Source organism: Gorilla gorilla, chromosome 1, assembly GCF_029281585.2.
Source record: "Gorilla gorilla gorilla isolate KB3781 chromosome 1, NHGRI_mGorGor1-v2.1_pri, whole genome shotgun sequence".
NCBI lineage: Eukaryota > Metazoa > Chordata > Mammalia > Primates > Hominidae > Gorilla > Gorilla gorilla.
In genome coordinates, this window is record NC_073224.2 from 91863043 (window position 1) to 91880681 (window position 17639).

Consider the following 17639-nt stretch of genomic DNA (forward strand, 5'->3'; position numbering starts at 1 on the left):
TAGAAACCGAGGATCAGTGATATTAAATAAAGTTGCCTAGGCCCATCAAGCTAATAAGTGTCAATGCAGAGATTCAGACTCAGGGCTGTCTGAATTCAAAGCCTGTGCTGTTGAATGCCTTCTAACACTGCCTCACAAATCCTCATTTATTCAGGACTTACATCAATATTAAACACTCTTCCTCCCCAGTCAGGCCTCTTCCTTGTTGCTGGGTGAGTGACTGTGCTGTTAGTCACCACCGTGGAAAGAAACCTTTGTGACAGTTAATGGTCTACATGCATGTAGGAGACTCAAAATAAAGCAAAACAGCCTATTTGCATAAATAGAATCTGCTCAAATGTCAGCAGGCACGAGCTGGCAACAAATGTGAAGACAAGGCAAAGAGGAGGAAGGACCACCACTTGCCTCACACCCTCCCTTGTCCCTGCAGCCTCTGTCCTGGACCCTGGGACCCGCCAGGGAGCACGTCCTGTCAGATAAGCCCCAGCCAGACAGACATTGTCATTTGACTTCAGCACATCACTCTGATCCAGATCAGTTCCAAGCTAGACACCCAATCATGAGTGGAATTTGGTTTGACACGTACCTGGCTGTGAAAGCCATGTTCTCGCCCCCACCCTTGCCCACTTGACCCCCATAGCCTCATATGTCAGAATGTGACATCCCAGGTGTCAGCTGTAGCACCAAGTGCACAGAAAAAGAGAAAGATGGGCAATGACAGCAGAGGCTCCGGTGCCCATCCCAAGCCTGGCACCAGGACTGGCCTCCTGCCTGGGAGGAAAGAGCAGGGCCCACAGCTGTGTGTCAGGGAGGCTGGGACTGCAAAGCCCCTTCAGCTGGGTGCCATGGGGTCTGGAATACCACTGCCAGAACTGCCAGAATTTTTCTTTTGCTCCAGCATTGTCCTCTTCTCATAAACTCTGAGCCATTCAGTGTGAATTTGGATATTAAACAACATTTCCCTTGCTGGAAGGACCCAGAGGTGCAAGAGTGTGACATGAAGTTACCAAAGACAAGATAACTCACAATTTTCCCTAGCACTGACTCTTGAGGTAAAGTAGGAAAAGAATATATGCTAAAAGGAGGCAAAAATGAATGTTTACTGAGCATTTAGTAAGTATCAGCCCTGTAGCCCTGTATAGGTGCTTTGTGTACAATATATTTTATTATTGGAGCAACACAGCAAAGCTCATAAAAGAAGCTGCTCAAGACCATACGCTTACTAAGTAATGGCCCTGGAATCATGGCTGGTGCACTCCACAGCATCCTTTCTTCCTATTAAGCTTATTTACCTGGGGCCAGGAGAGCAGTGTTGGGCACACCAGGTTAAGTTCTCAGTTCTTTGCATTATCCCTCCTCTCTGATACCCCAGACAGAGATGGGAAGGAATGGTCAAATATGGAATCTCATCAATTCCCAAGCCCCCAGGCTCCCATGACAGCTGAAAGTCTCCCCTTCCTCCCAGACATCCTATAGTACTCTTGGGACCGCGCAGGTTCCTGATTGACCAGGTAGGAGCTTTGAGCCCTATGAGGGCAGAGTCTTGGCCCCATGGTGCTGAGCCGTTGGTGATGACTTCTTGACACGATGACGAGTCAAATGCTTGTAGTAATCTCCAGCTCATCTTGGTGGATGCTGCAGGCAACAACCTAGATGGCCACAGAGTACTGTGTTCCCAGACTTCAGGATTCCTAATTTTTAAAAGCATTAAAGACTGTCATGTAGTTCACAATGTTCCTTTTTGCCAAGCAAATATATAAACCTCCACTATTTATTATCATTATAAGTTCATAAAGAAGAGATCTTTAAATACCAAAAGTGTAGGAAGGGCATTGTCTCATTAAAGACAGGCTTTCTCGAGAGAGAAAGTTTGCAAGGTTATGTTGATATGTACATATTTCATATTTGTCATAGTTGTATGAAAATATCATCAATAACCTGCGTAAGTCTTTAGACTAACGTTAAGGGATCCTTGATGAAGATGGAAAGGTCTTAGACTGAGAGTCAGGCTACCTGGGGTCAATCTCAGACCCCACTGCTAACCATCTGTGTGGCCTTGAGCAAGTCGCATCATCTCTGTGATGCTTAGTTTCCTCCCTCATAGGATGGAGTAATAACACCCACCTTAGCGGGGCATCGTGAGGACTAAATGAAATAATGAGTGAAAAATGCAGATGAGGAAACATATCAATTTCCTCATCTGTTAAATAAGGGAATTAGATGAAATGAGTGTTGAGATCCCTCTCAACTCTCTATGATTACAGGAAAGCAGCTTAAGCTTCCTGGCCATACAGCATAGGCCTCAGAGAGGAAATACTTTCTTAGAGAGAGAGATTCACTCTCAAAGAGAAAGTGTCCCATATAACCCGGGACGGATCAGGTTTTGGGTCAACCCTAGCAAATTCCCAACCCCTCTTTCACCTATGCCTAGATCCTTTTCCTGGTCATCTTCATACATAAATAAAAGCAGCAAATGCTTTTGTGCTGTGTTTTGGCAAAGTTGGGATTCCAGAGATAGCCACAGTGGGTGGCCCACTTTAAGAAGCTGAGATCAGAAGTAAAACACAAAGACATGAAGAGTTAAATAACACAAAGTGTCAACCCTGATCACGTAACTGGCTTTGAGTTCACTGAGCCCCTGAATCCCATTCCATCTCTGCCACTCTCTGTTCTAGAATGCAACACTCTCAATAGAATCAAATCTCAGGAAAGGCAGGGAAAGAAAGTGGGCACAGGGCATGTGGTATATGCAGTGCTCACGCACGCATGTGAAGGATGAGTCAGTGGGATGTCTTCGTTTCTCCCTCCATTGTTCTTCCATTTCTGCCTCCCAGGTCCTCATCCACCTGGGATGCACAAGGAATGAAAGGTCCCACACTGCTTTAGTTTGCCAGTGGGGCAGGAATCATTGACTTATGCTCACTTGCTCTGCCTTACATGCAAAGATTTACATCTTAGGTGTGTGAGGCCAGAGACAGCTTAGGCAGGAGAAACATTTTGCAAAGCTCCAAGAATGATTTAAAAGCACTACAGGCTTAATGCGTGGAGCACTGGGCTGGATGCAGGTGCATTGGTGGCATCTGTATTTGCCTAAATGTTGGATTTCATCCCTTCTGTAGACTCCATTGTCACAAAACCTGGACTAAGCCCAGCCCCCTCCATGAAGTGCATAGACAGTCCTGCCAGTGCCAAGATGTTTTGGAAAACTGACAACCATGTGAAGAAGGCTATGAGTGTGTATGTGTATGTGCATGCATGAGGGTATGTGTGTGTGTTCCTTTGTCTGTGCGTGTATGTGTGTGTGTATTCATATTACCCATCAGGAAAGATGAGGGCAATCCAGATGCAGTTTGCTAAGTATTGGCATGTTATCAGTTTAAGCTGTGAAGATCATACTTCCAATGTCAAAGTGCAGCTGAAGGTCAGTATGCCCAAGGTAAGTGGCTTTAGAAGTTCTTACTAGGAAAGGAAGATTGAGCTGAACACACCTTATAGCCTCTCCAACTTACCCAAAGCCCATTAACTAGTTTGAGTGAGCTGCATCCAGCCCTGCAGATTCCAGTACTTGCAAATATGTATTAAGAAGCTCAGAGATGCATGAGTCAATGAGAGCTGACAGCGGGCAGTGGTGGAGGTTTGAAACAGGTAACAGACCTAGAGAATGTTTCATAGCTGCCAATGCTAGGTTTTCCATCTGTTCTTTTAAGGTAAATCTTGTGGTACATCCATGGTAGATAGGAGGCAGGTTTCTGAGCTCTTGCCTTACAAAGGGTCTCTTTTTAAAAATTATTTGCACATGTGAACCAGAAGCTTTCAAACAAAACCCTGAAAACTTTATTGCCTTTTTCTGAACAGCAGAGAGAGTTTCTGTAAGAGCCATCACAATTAAAATAGCATCAAAAGAGGCATCTGTATGGAAACAGAATAAAATAGTTAAAAAGATGAAATAATTCAAGGGGTGCACAAACCATTCATCCCCTCCCTCACCTCATGCTCCTACCTTTTTCCCCCAGGAGAAGCTGACTTTTATAATATTGCAGGTATCAACAGGAAATCTGCTGAAGATGCAAGAGTGAAGTTTAATAGGGTCTGCTCTGTGCTTGATCACCTTGCTGCCAGTGGGGACACCTACTGTTGGGAAAAATGACAGGTCATTTAAAAAGAGAAAGGAACAGCCAACAGGGTGAGCATCCTGGGACAGGCAGCACTTCAGCAAGTAATCTTCTGCCAGAGCAGGGAGAGAGATGCCAGAACTTGCCAGAGCTGGACTGCAGCAGAGAACTTTACCTGGTCTGGGATGGATGTAGGGGACAGGCCTGGAAATGGCTTTATGCAGGTTTTCCATAAGCCCTAAGCTCCAAAAAAAAAAAAAAAGAAAAAGAAAAAGAAAAAGAAAAACTGTATATTACACAGACATTGAACTTAGGCTGATCTATTAGGAATTGGCTAGGACACTGTATTAGGATGCGTTTCCCAGAAAAACAGAACCAATAAGATATAAGATTTATTTAATAAACTTTATTTATTATGAGAAATTGGCTCACACAATCATGGAGACTGAGTAGTCCCACAATCTGCATCTGCAAGCTAGAGACCTAGAAAAGTCAAGGTGTAGTTTCCAGCCTATTTCCGACCACCTGAGAACCACGAGAACCAATGGTTTCGGTTCTGATCCAAGAACAAAGGCCAAAACCAGAACCAGGTTTCAGTTCTGATCCAAGAACCAGTGCACTGAAGATGTAAGTTCTAATTCATATCTGAACCCTAAGATGCAGGCATGGTAATGGTGTAAGTCCCAGTTTAGGGGCAGGGGAAGACCAATGCTTCAGCTTAAGCAGTAAGACATGGAGAGCACATTCTCTCTTATTCAGCCTTTTGTTCTGTTTAGACCTCCAGTGGTTTCTATGAGGCTTACCCACACCGGGGAGGGCCATCTACTCTACTCAGCCCACCAATTCAATCAAAAGATTGGTTCAGCTCAATCTTCCTTTCCTAGTAAGAACTTTTTTTTTTTTTTTTTTTTTGAGACGGAGTCTCGCTCTGTCGCCCAGGCTGGAGTGCAGTGGTGCCGTCTCCGCTCACTGCAAGCTCTGCCTCCTGGGTCCACGCCATTCTCCTGCCTCAGCCTCCGGAGTAGCTGGGACTACAGACACCCGCCTCCACGCCTGGCTAATTTTTTGTATTTTTAGTAGAGATGGGGTTTCACCATGTTAGCCAGGCTGGTCTTGAACTCCTGACCTCATGATCCGCCCGCCTCGGCCTCCCAAAGTGCTGGGATTACAGGCGTGAGCCACCCTTTCTTAGTAAGAACTTCTAAAGCCACTTACCTTGGGTATGCTAATCTCTTCCAGAAAAACCCTCACCGACACACCCAGAAATAACGTTTAACCAAATATTTGGACACTCTGTGACTCGGTCAAGTTGACACATTAAGTTGATCGTTACAAGCACTGTTCTGTGAGCGGGTCCAAAAGGACCCTGGAAAATGGTATCAGTTAACATACAGTCTATGTGTAAAATCCAACATACTGAAAAGTGTGCTCTGGGACTGCTTCCCAATATGCAGTGGTTATTGCCATTCCTCCTCACTACAAAATAAATGTAACTCACTGGAGCATTACTTGGTAATCTCCTGCTGACTTCTGTGAGTAAATGGACAAGTGCAGCAACTGTATTTGAGAAGGACATGGTGACCATAATCATCTGGCTGCCAAATGTATTCGGTCCTGCCCCCAATTGGTAACAGCAGCATCACCTCCTAAGGTGGGTCAGTTGGCCTTCTTCCCTTACGTTGCTTGTGGTCTCTACCAGATAGAGCTCACAGTGCTAAGATAGCAGCCGTAGATGATAGTCCAATGTGGCTTGCTATGTGTCCTGGAGGAAGGAATTCTTCTTTGTGAAGTAGACTCCTAGACCCACAAAGACTAGAGTTATGGGAACAGGATGCACAAATCCCGTAAGTAGGTCATTGGGAGTGATGGAAGTGGGTCACTATGACTTCTAGCTCTTGGCTTCAGTTTCATGTACTCTATATATCAGGGACATAGCACCATAAAATGGTCATTGATCTAGATGTACACTATGTTCTGGAAGATGGTGCCCTATCATTGCAAGCTATCATTTCTAAGCTTGTGCTGTCTTAAAAAAACTCATTCTATAATTCTGTCAAGATAGTAGTATCTCGATGATGTTGCATATGATAGGAAAGTGAACCCCATGGTCATTTGCTCACTGCTATCCTTCCTTTGCTATAAAGTGGGTTCCTTGGTCCAATGTGGTACGATGTAGAATCCTGTGTCAGTGGATCATATGCTTTAGAAACCCTCAAAAAATGGTACCAGACAAGGCCTTGAGGTAGGAAAGGCAAAGCCAAATGTCATATACCTGTTTATTTCCGTCAAGATGAATTTTTGCCCTTTACAGGGTAGGAGAGATCCTGTGTTCTCAAGTTACTATCAAATGGTTAGTCTCCTTGAGGAATGGGGTGCCATATTTGGAAAGGGGCTTACTCTGGTCCATGTTGCTAGCATAGACATTTTTTAATGGCAATAACTAGATTAGCCTTGGTAAGCAGGAGTCCTTGCTATTGGACCTGCTCCCTGCCACCATAGCCATTTTGTTTATGTGCCCATTGAGCCAGCACTAGGCTGGCCAATGAGAAAAGCAGGCACTTTCTGACTCATTCTATCTATGTGATTGTTTAGTGCCTCTTCTTCAGTGGATACTCTTGGATGAATGTTAATTAAGTGATGCAAAAATCCTCATTCTTTTTGTCCACTTTCATAAGTCCAGCCACATATGTCCTTCCTAGATCTCCTTGTCTCTAACTCCTAAATATCTCTTCTTCTAGGTTCCTAATCACTAGCCAAGCCATTTGCCATTGCCATGAGTCTCTTATGTTTTTATCTCAGTCCACTTTATTTCCCCACACAAAATATATGGCCAGTGAATCACTCAAAGCTCTGCTGATTCTAATAATTTCTGTTTACCACTGTACTTCACAGCATTACCCAAGAGTGGGTGTGCTCCTGCTGCCATCCATTTGGGGCTTGCCCCACATACTAAGCTCAGAGTTTTCCTCCTCAGTCACCTCATCATAAAGGACTCTTCAAGTTGCCAAATGTGTGAGCTGAGGGAGACGCACCAGTGTAACAGTGGGAATAACATGGAAGTCTGGTCCTTCGGCTCTTGTAGCTCACTATGCCCTCTGGGTCTATTTTTATCTGAGCCCGTATAAAACACTTCCATCTTATAATGGGTAGTTGATAGGTCCACTGTGTTTTAAAATTTGCTGGGTCTGATTTAACCCAATTTATGAGAGGATGTCTGGCTACACAGTCATTTGATATTCCAGATCAGGTACTCATCTCTCCTAGGTCCCAGTTGTACACTGGAGCTCTTTTTTCAACTGGAGTCTAATTTTCTGATGCAAAAGGCATGACGTTGCTCCAAAATTTTATGGGTTCATATTGTGGTACTCTCACTGTGGCTTGACATAGCTGCACAGCATGACTTTTCCCAGCATAGATACCTATAATATCATGGGGACTACTGGGTCATATGGTCCCAGTTGCAGTGCTGCTTATACTGCAACTGAAACTTCTATAGAGCCCTTTCCTACTCTAGGCTTCACCCAAAGTTAGAAATTTTCCATGTTACCTGATAAATGGTCAGAGCAGTATGTCCAAATGTGGAAGTTCTGCTTCTTCCAGAACCCAAAGAGAACTATCAGGTATTGTGATTCTTTCTCAGAGGATATAAATTGAAATACTCTGCCCTTATTTTTAGAAGGGCAATCTCAACATGCCTCATAGCACTGAACTTCTAAAAAGTTCACTAATATGGCAGTTCTCTGAATATGCATAGGTTTTATTTTATTTATTTATTTTTATGTTTTTGAGATGAGTCCCTATCACCCAGGCTGAGTGCAGTGGCATGGTCATGGCTCACCGCAGCCTCGACCTCTCGGGCTGAAACAAACCCCGCACCTCAGCCTCCCAGTTAGCTGGAACTATAGGCACGTGCCATCATGCCCAGCTAATTTTTTATTTTTTGTAGAGATGAGGTTTCACTATGTTGCCCAGGCTGATCTCAAATTCCTGGATGCAAGTAATCCTCCCACCTTGGCCTCCCAAAGTGCTGGGATTACAGGCATGAACCACTGCATACGGTTTTATCTTTTATCCTGTGAACCACATGCGTCTTACTCAAGGCTTTCAGAATAGTTACTAGTTTTCGATACTTCTTATCATGACCTCATCCATATAGTAAATAAATGTGACATTCGTTGGAATAACCAGATAGTCTAAGCCCTTTCAGACTCTATGATGATAGAGGGTAGAAGAATTAACATAGCCCTGGTACAAGATCACAAATACACTTTGTTGTCCACCCTATGTGAATAGGGACTGCTTCTTGTCATCTTTCTTGACAGGGATGGAAAACAACTTATTTGCCATATCAAAGGCTGCATACCATATACTTGATGCTGTGTTAATCTTCTCTAGCAAAGATATCACACCTGGCACAGCAGTTGCAATTGGGGCTAATATTTGTATGAGTTTACAGTAATGCAACTGTCATGTTCTAGTATCCTTCTAGTTTTAGTAGGGACTAAACCAGTAAATTAATGGGGATATGATAAGGACCACCATCCCTACATCCTTTAGGTCTTTAAGCATTCCATTAATCTCTTCCGTTCACTGTAGCACGCAATATTGCTTTTGGTTTACTATTTTCGTAGGGAAGTGGGGTTGGAGGAAGAGAAGTTTCAGAAGATTACACTTGGTCTTCCTCATTACAGTAGCTCTCACCCCACAGTCCAAGGAACGCTGTGAGCTTTCTATCAACTACCAAGTATATGCATTTCAATTATTCTTTCAGTTACTGAGGAAATTCAGAAGTGTGGGTCCACGGACTCAGTGGATGCACTGTGGGCAATCACAATTGTGGATACACTAAGAACCCCATATTTTGACAACAAGACCGTGATGACTATCTGGGTCTCAGATATCAATGTCAACTTGGGACCTATGTCTCATGGCTCAAACTGTTTGGGTCATCCTCTTCCCCTAGTATATGATCACTTGAGAAAATGGCCAAGGGCCTTTTGGGAAAATAATGAGAAAGTCATTACCATATATATTTTCTATAAAATTTAAATGGTCTCATCACCTAGGGACCCAGTTTTTTGTTTGTTTGTTTGTTTCTGTCAGTGGGTTCTGAATCTAAAAACTGACTTGAGTCTGGATATCATGTCTTGACTTTCATTGAGATGACTGTCCTCAGCCTCTTAGTCATCTATCCTTGACTTCTTCGAGTTTATAGGTTGAACAATACTCTTATTGGCTGTCCATTTATCTTGTCCCTAGGAATGCCATATTTTGCTTACCGTCTCCATAAGTGCGTGATCTCCTTAGTTGCACTCCAACCTTGTCACTCATTACAATAATTATCCCCAGAGTCAGTGAGATTTAGTTACCTAGCTTCTGGGAGACCTCTAGAAATGAGCAACCTGATATCTCCTGAGACAGATTATTCTATCATTACACATCCAATTATGTTGAAATTCTTTCTTGTGCAGCAGAAATATTCTTCCTGGAATTGCTATCTGTGTGACACACCTTTAGGTATTTGAAGGTAGCAACCACACAAATCCCCGCTTACTTCCCTCACAATGATTAACTCCACTTGCTTCTAGACTAATCTTCACAGAATCAAGCCTTCATATTCATTAGCTGGGTTAAAGTACTAATCTTGGGTTAATCTTGGGTTATCTGGAGAACACATGTGCCCCACTGAGATGAGGGAAAGTTGCGATAAAATGGTAACATAAAGAGATAACATGTCTGGAGTGTTTACTATGTACTGGGCCCTGTGCAAAGGACATTACTCACACTACGCTCACAAAAAATTCATTTATGCAAGAAATATTTATTAATCACCTAAAGCATTCTAGAAACTGGGGATACAGCAGTAAAGAATACAAAAAACCCTGCCCTTATAGAGCTTACATTCTAGAGGTGGGAAAGCGGCAATAAATAAGATAATTGAGTGCTACATAGTATGTTAGGTATTGAGTGCTAAGGAAAATAATAAAATGAGGAAAGAGGATAGGAAATGCCAGATGGTTTACAAGTTTAGGTATTGTGTTCAAGAAAGTTCTCACAAAAAGGTAAGTTGAGTGAAGACCTGAAGGAGGTAAAAGAGTGACCTTTGCGGATATCTGGGAAAGACTGTCCCCAGGAGAATGAACAATAAGGGCAAAGACCCTGAGGTAGGTATTATCATCTCCATTTTTACAGATGGGAAAATTACTTGCCCAAGAGCCCATTGCTTGAAGACGGAGCCAGGATTCAAACTCAGGTCTGCTTGATGTTAGAGCTAGTGTACCACACACCTGCCCAGCGACGTAGTGTGAGTGACATTAGGCAATCTAGAAACACTCTATACTATGGATGATGACACAAAGCCTAGAAGCAGGAAGCAACTTGCTGGGATGAACACGTGTGGATAATGGCTGAGCTGAGACTGGTGTGCTGTCATTTCCACTCCACCATCCCTGCTTCCAGAATCCAGGCATTTTTCCTCTGGCTAGAAATATTTCCCAGAGAAGTTAATGGACTTGGTATAACTTTGTCAATGTGTTTTGCCAATAGGCATTTTAAAGCCTTGTCATGCCCCAACCATACTAAATGATGTCTTTGAGCTCTGATTTCTCTCGTTGGTAGGTGTGGGATAGTTATGGAGCATAGACTACAGAGTTAGATACATCTAAACCTGAAAACAGGCCCCACACTTTTGTAGCTACGTGATCCTGGGCAAGTTATTAAATATCTCTAACTCCCACATCATCCACAGAACAAGGATAGAAATGCCTGCCAGGGATTTGGTGGGGATTAGGTAAATTAGTACTTGTACAGCACCTCACACAGTGACTGGTACAGGGGAGATGACCTAAATGTGTTCACTGCCTTCTCCCTATGTAGTTAGTTGCCTTTTTACATGCACAACTCTTGCTTTCTTAATTTATTATAATATTTTGAGAATTTAGAGGTTGTCATATATATACCTAGCTATTCATCACATTTTATGTTATATGGTGGTGCACAGTAAATGCTTAAAAGTGATTATTTGATTGCTGGATTAGTGGGGGCGAAGAGAAAGAGAGATTATTGCTTTGGGGCTCTGTTGATGCCACAGTCTTCCAGTTGCAACATCTGCCAACTCACTGCTCACCAGAGTTTTTTGGCTGATATGACTGGCCAGCAGGTATCCTTTTGCTTCTTCAAAAGTCAGTATGTGTCATTCTGGAAGAGAGGCCACTTTTCAGATAGGGGAAGACATTTCTTCAGTCAAGAGAAGAGGACTTGCTGTCACCACCAGAGCATCCAAGCCATCAATAGGTTCTTGCAATTTCCTGGTAAGAAGGAAAAATTCCAGTTTAACTCACAACTTTAACACCCCCTATCCACAGATCTTTCATCACAACTGCTATCAAAGAGTCAAATTGACCGATTTCAGTTTTTGTTTCTTTCGCCCACCCTCTGGCAAGATCTCAATGAGCAGCTAACCAGCTGAAAATAGGAGAAGAAGAAAAAGGCCTGGACCTAGATGATTCAGGAAATGGCTCATCAGCCACCAAAAATTGAAGCCACTTTTCATTCATATAATATGGAAAAAAATCTCCATGATAAATATTAGGAATAGTTCAATGGAGTCACCTGTTTATAATTTCTTTTTAAGAAAAAAATGTGATTCATTTTTGCAGCACTTTCTCCTACATTAGCTTGTTAATCTTCATAGCAACTCTACAAAACAGTTATTATTACCCATGTTTTACAGATGAAGCAACTGATCCTAGTAATATTAAATGACTTGCTCAAGGTTACACAGCTGGTAAGTTGCAAACCCAGGACTTAAATCTGCATGCTCTTAATTTGACCAATGGTTTTCCCCTTCCCCTTGTTCATCTGCCTCCACCTAAAAAGAAGCTAATGAAGAATATTCTGTATTGGCCCTATCATAGGTCAATGACAGTTCAGAGGGAGTGTTAGACACCTGTCCTCTTTTTTGTAGCAAATCGTACATAGAACCCAGCCTTAATATAAAAACATTGTCAGAGAAAAATGTTTTTCAAAAGTTAATAGTGCATCTAAGATTAATTCGTACTTGTTTCTGAATAGCTGAGAAGAGCTCAAAGACATGAAGCATTACTCCTATTCATTACAGAAGGGGAAGGTGCCGGTGCTCCCATTTTATGGCCAGGGATAAAGAAGAGAGAAAGAGAATGTGTAACAAAGTTGAAAAAAACAGCCAGTACTTCTAATTTCTGAACTCAAATTTGGCAAAATTCAGCCTGACAAACTGAAAAAAATGTATCAATAAATTTCCAAAATAGTAATTGTATACATATATGTGAGCAAATATTAGAAGGAAATTATGGAAAATGAGGACTATTGTGTTAGGGTGATAGAATTATAAAGATATTTTTTCTGTTTTCACATATTTTGCAATGACTTTATATTATTTTGTGTAAGGAAGATATAAAGCAATAATTATAATTATTTTAGTGGATGCTTTGAAAATATCCATTTGCCCAGGGCTAGGCAATCCCTTTCCACCAAATTCCCAAAATGACAATTGATTGAGTTGACAATAGCTGAAGACAGATTTTTTTATGGGTGAGAGGCGCTAATAACATCGTCTCATGTTGGTACATAGAATTGGGTCTTGTGGAATTAGTACTCTGTACCTGAACACTGATGGCCTCAACTTTCTCTAGTCCTCCTCAGAATGAACATTGAAGTGGGGCTTGATGTTTTTAACTAAAGTCTTTTAGAATAGATTCTCTAGCAAGATTTTCCCTTTTATTTTCACCTAAAGAGCTTGAAAGATTTTTAAACCAATTATTTCAGTAATATGCCTAATTCACTAACCTTTGTAATTTCTCATTTAGTTCGGTAGCTTTTATAATTCCTCATTTAGTTTAGAATGCTAGAGCTTGAGGAAGAGAAAACAGTTAACGTTCTTGTCTGCAGATGAAGAAACTGAGGCTGAGAAAATATAGTTCCAAATTTAAACTAAGTATATAGCATAGCATAGCATAGCATGTATCATATTTTCCCAATTATAATTACAGATACCCCTATAAAATAAGTACACCTGTTCCTCTCCTTGATGTTACTGATGTCCTTGATTATAATTACATCAGAGGCTGGACATGGTGGCTCATGCCTGTAATCCCAGTATTCTGAGAGGTCAAAATGAGAGGATCACTTGAGGCCAGGAGTTGGAGGCCAGCCTAATCAACATAGCGAGACCCCATCTCTATTTTATTTTTTAAAAAGAATATAGAATATTAAAGTAAAAAAATATGCATTAGTTCAGTAGAAAGTACTCTAGCCCTTGGTACTGAGGGCATAAGAATAAATTTGGACTATAGACTTTTCACATTTGATAGTGAAAGAGGGACACACACTGTATATGTATGAACTTACATATGGACAATTTTAATTTCACTTGTTTTCTCACAGGAGAATATTATCCCATGGCTTAAAAATCTTAAACAGAATCTAAGAAATCAAGAAAAAATGAAGCCATGAAAATGAGGAGCACAGATGAGAATTTCCCAGGCTCTCCCATGGACTCTCAGGCACATTTCCCTGAGTTGCCTTCACTTTCTCAGAAGATGCATATTTAGTGAGCACCATATTTAGGCAGCATAGAGTTAGAGGCCTAGGCTCCAGCCCTGGAGCTGCCAATGATCATCTGCGCGATTTTGAGAAAATCACTTAATATCTCTGGGTCCCCTACCTCATCTACCAAAAAAAAAAAGGGTTGGACTAAAGATTGTTTAAATCATTTGGACTGCATGAAACTGACTCAGGTTATTTTAGGCAGAAAAAGAGTAAATCAGAAGGATATCAGGGAGCACAGAGAATTTTACCTGGATAATTAGTTTTGGGAAAAAGATGAAACCAGGACAGCTTGGTGAAGGGCATACGGGGTGGGACCTGATGGTAGAAAGGTAGTGTAGGTGCAAGTCTCATTGGAGTGAGCTGCTGCTAAAGTGAATGAGCTTCTAAGATTTTTTGCCCTTGCATCTCAAGTTCCAGATCTTAGGACTTTGGCTAGTTGGCCTAGGGTAAGTCCATGTGACCAAATCTCAACTAGAAGATAGCAGCCAATGTAACTTACAGCCTCAACAAGACAGCACACAGTAGCCAATGAGCAGATGCTGGACAGCCAGAAAATGTAGTGTCTTTGGAACTTCCTAGCTCTCCTTCCTTCCTCTTTTTCCCCACTTTTCCTCCCCTCTTTTCTTCTTCCTTTCCTTTCCTTTCCTTTCCTTTCCTTTCCTTTCCTTTCCTTTCCTTCCTCCCTTCCTTCCTTCCTCTCTCTCTCTCACCACCGCTACTCTCTCTGGTTCTTCTTTAGTACTCTTACAAATATCAACTGGCTTTTATACGATGGGGAGAGTACACAAGGGCAAGGTGTTTTCTCCTCTTTTCTATTTTTCCTTTCCTTCCTCCCTTTCTTCCTCCCTCCCTCCCTCCCTTCCTTCCTTCCTTCCTTCCTTCTTTTCCTCCTTCCTTCCTTCCCTCCCTCCTTCCTTCCTTTCTCTCTGTGTCTCTGTAGTTCTTCTTCAAGACTCTTCCAATTATCAACTGGCTTTTATACTATGGGGGGTTTACATTTTAGCACTCAAGGGTGAGCTGTTCTCCCCCAGAAAAATCCCCACTTCTCTCCAGACTCCCAGGAGGATTAGGCTCATGGTGGGAGAAAAAGGGGAGGGCTGTCTTGGCTGCAGTTGGGTACCAGAAAGCCAGAGTGTAGCAATGTTCATAAAGACCAGAGCCAGAGAGCACTGGGAGCATGAGCTTGGAGCAGATGGCTAGGAGAACAGACCACCAAGGACCACTAGGTCCCGCTCCTAGTCAGAGGGGTTTTCTTTCAGAGTGTTCCCATTAACACATTTTCTTGGCCTTTGCCTTATGGCTGCTGGAATGAGTGGCTTTTTCATTTTCCAAACTGTCTTTATCAGTAATGCAACAATAGCTAATTTAATTAGCTGACCTGAATGGCAGCCAGCTTGAGCTAATTTGGTTTTGCTAGTGCTCTCTGGTATATACGGAACTGATAATCCTACTTCCCTCTAGACACACTAGAGGGCTTGGGAGGGGGCAGCGAGAGTGACAGTGGCTCTTCCAAAGTCAATCCTACACCTGTGGGATTTAGCACTTGACCAAAGGCAAGTAGTCTTGAGTCAGTATTTCCCAAGGGCCTGTCAACTTTGTCAACTGAAAAGGATAAAATACACAACCAGGAAATTGCAAAGGCAAGGTGCCCAGGATGGGAGTGCTGGGAAAAAGCATTCCCCTTAGCAGAAAGAACGCTTGGCCAAAAGATCTGGATCTCAGCCATTGACTGACCTTCCCAAGTCCCCACACCTTGGTGTCTCAGCTACCAGATGCACCATAATAATCACTGTGAAGAAATACTTCCTTTGCAGACATGCTGTAGCACAATATAATGTAGATGAGAGTGCTTTGACACACAGAAAACTGTGGCAGTGAAGAACCCTTTGATAATTAGCCTATCATCATGAGCATATTTTCTGTTTATCAAGGGCAGGAACTAAACACCATCCTCTCTGTGTCCCTAGCATCAAATATGAGGTCTCCACACAGAAGGTGCCCAACATGTGCTTGTTGACGGAATAATACAGGAATAGCGGTATGAGGAGATGTGTAGGTATAGTTTAAGGTGCAGGGAGGTCAACACATAATTAAAGAAACATTGAAAAACATAAGCCTTCTTTTCAGGTAAGTGTCTTAACCCTCTCCATCCTTGACAGAAGGGAAAACTGCCAGAGAGGCACAATGGTTTATTCAGATTTCAATACGTCAAAATAGCTCTTCTATCCCACTGGCACCTCTGCCCTCATTCCCCAGCCCAGGTACTTCCAGAGCCACTGCCCAACTAAGGTAAAGGAGCACCCCCGGCATAGGCTTTTGTGTTTTTTTAGGGTTCTTTTCCCTCTTAAGTACTGCATTTCAATGGAATACAGATTAGAATTTGCATGTACTCACATGGAATAAATGATGTATTGTTAAAATAAGTAGATTTGAAAAAGTTTGGAATAGGAAAGAGCTATCTGGTCATATTATCCACTCCCATTACTTTAATATGCCTTGGTATATTGGTATTTGGCCAAACACATTTAACCATCATGAGTACTGTGTTGACTTACTCCATCCATGCTCCCTTGGTGATCCCATCCAGTGCATGAGTTCAACTGTGTCCTATATGCTGATCTTCAACTCTGACCTCATTCCTGGGCTCAGTTATCTTGAAACACAACTGCCTGTTGGAGGTTTCCACTTAGATCTTCTGTTACACGTCAAACCCAAGATGACAGAAATTGCCCTCCTCACCTATGTTTACAGAATCCTCTGTTTTAGCGGTTGCTCACATTTACTAAGGCCAGAACCCCAACCTTCCCTTCATGCCTACTTGCAGGTAGCCACTGAGTCCACTGATTTTGCCTTCTAAATATCTTTCAAATCCAGGCCTTTCTCACCACTGAAATTGTTTTATTTATATCTTTCATTCCCTAGCCCCCAACTCCAAACAGGTGTTTCTCAAAGGTGAATTCTGTGCCAATCAGGCAAATAAATGTTTGTTCACCTGAACTGAATTAAAATTTTTCTCCCTCTGTTCCACTAAATTTCAAATCTTTAGTGAATACCAATTACTATACTTAAGAAAACCAAAGGTATAGTTGAATTTTTCCATTCTGTTGTAACAGCTATTCCAATGGGCTCTTAATTGACAGCTAATCCCCAAATTTGGGATGAGTACACTTTGCTTAGCTGAGACTGTGCGGCCTCAGTGGTGGGCTTACCTTTTGGGTCTGCTCCAAAACCTGAGGCTCATACAAAGAACACTTAAGTTTCTCCCATGCTTCCAGAAAGGCAGATTATGCTCTGGCTGCCATAATTTCTTCTTCAAAGATTCCTTGTCTTTGACTCTCTCATAGTTAACCCTAAAATCTGGTGTGCATTACATTTTATAAATTCAAATTTCCTACATATTCCTATAACACATTTAAAATATTTGGTATTCCTTAATCATAATTGGTGTTCCAATAATAATTTTGTTTTTTTACCCATTTCTCTAACGTTTACTTAGCTACTGACATGATATTCATATTTAGATTTTTTTTCCTATAGCAATTCCCCTAAAACCCTAGGGCTAGTGGGTGATGTCATTGCATATTGAAATGTAGCCAGATCATAATGGAAATGACAGTCTTGAGCCAGACTGCCTCAGTTCAATTCCTGATTCTACTACCTCTCTATCTCAGTTTCATCATCTGTAATAAGGGATTATAATGTGACTGCATACTTCACAGTCTTCTTGCAAATATTAAAAAAGCTAATTCATTTGCCACATTAAGTATTCTACTTGGCACAACATAGGCAGGCTATTGTTTTATTAACCTGATATTGAGGATCTAGGAGACATCAAAGGAATTTTGGTGAACAATTTATGTTTATTTTTTAAAAATTTATTTTAATTGCAAAATCAAATGCTTACCATGAATAGAGGCTGTGCTATGCAGTTTACCTATA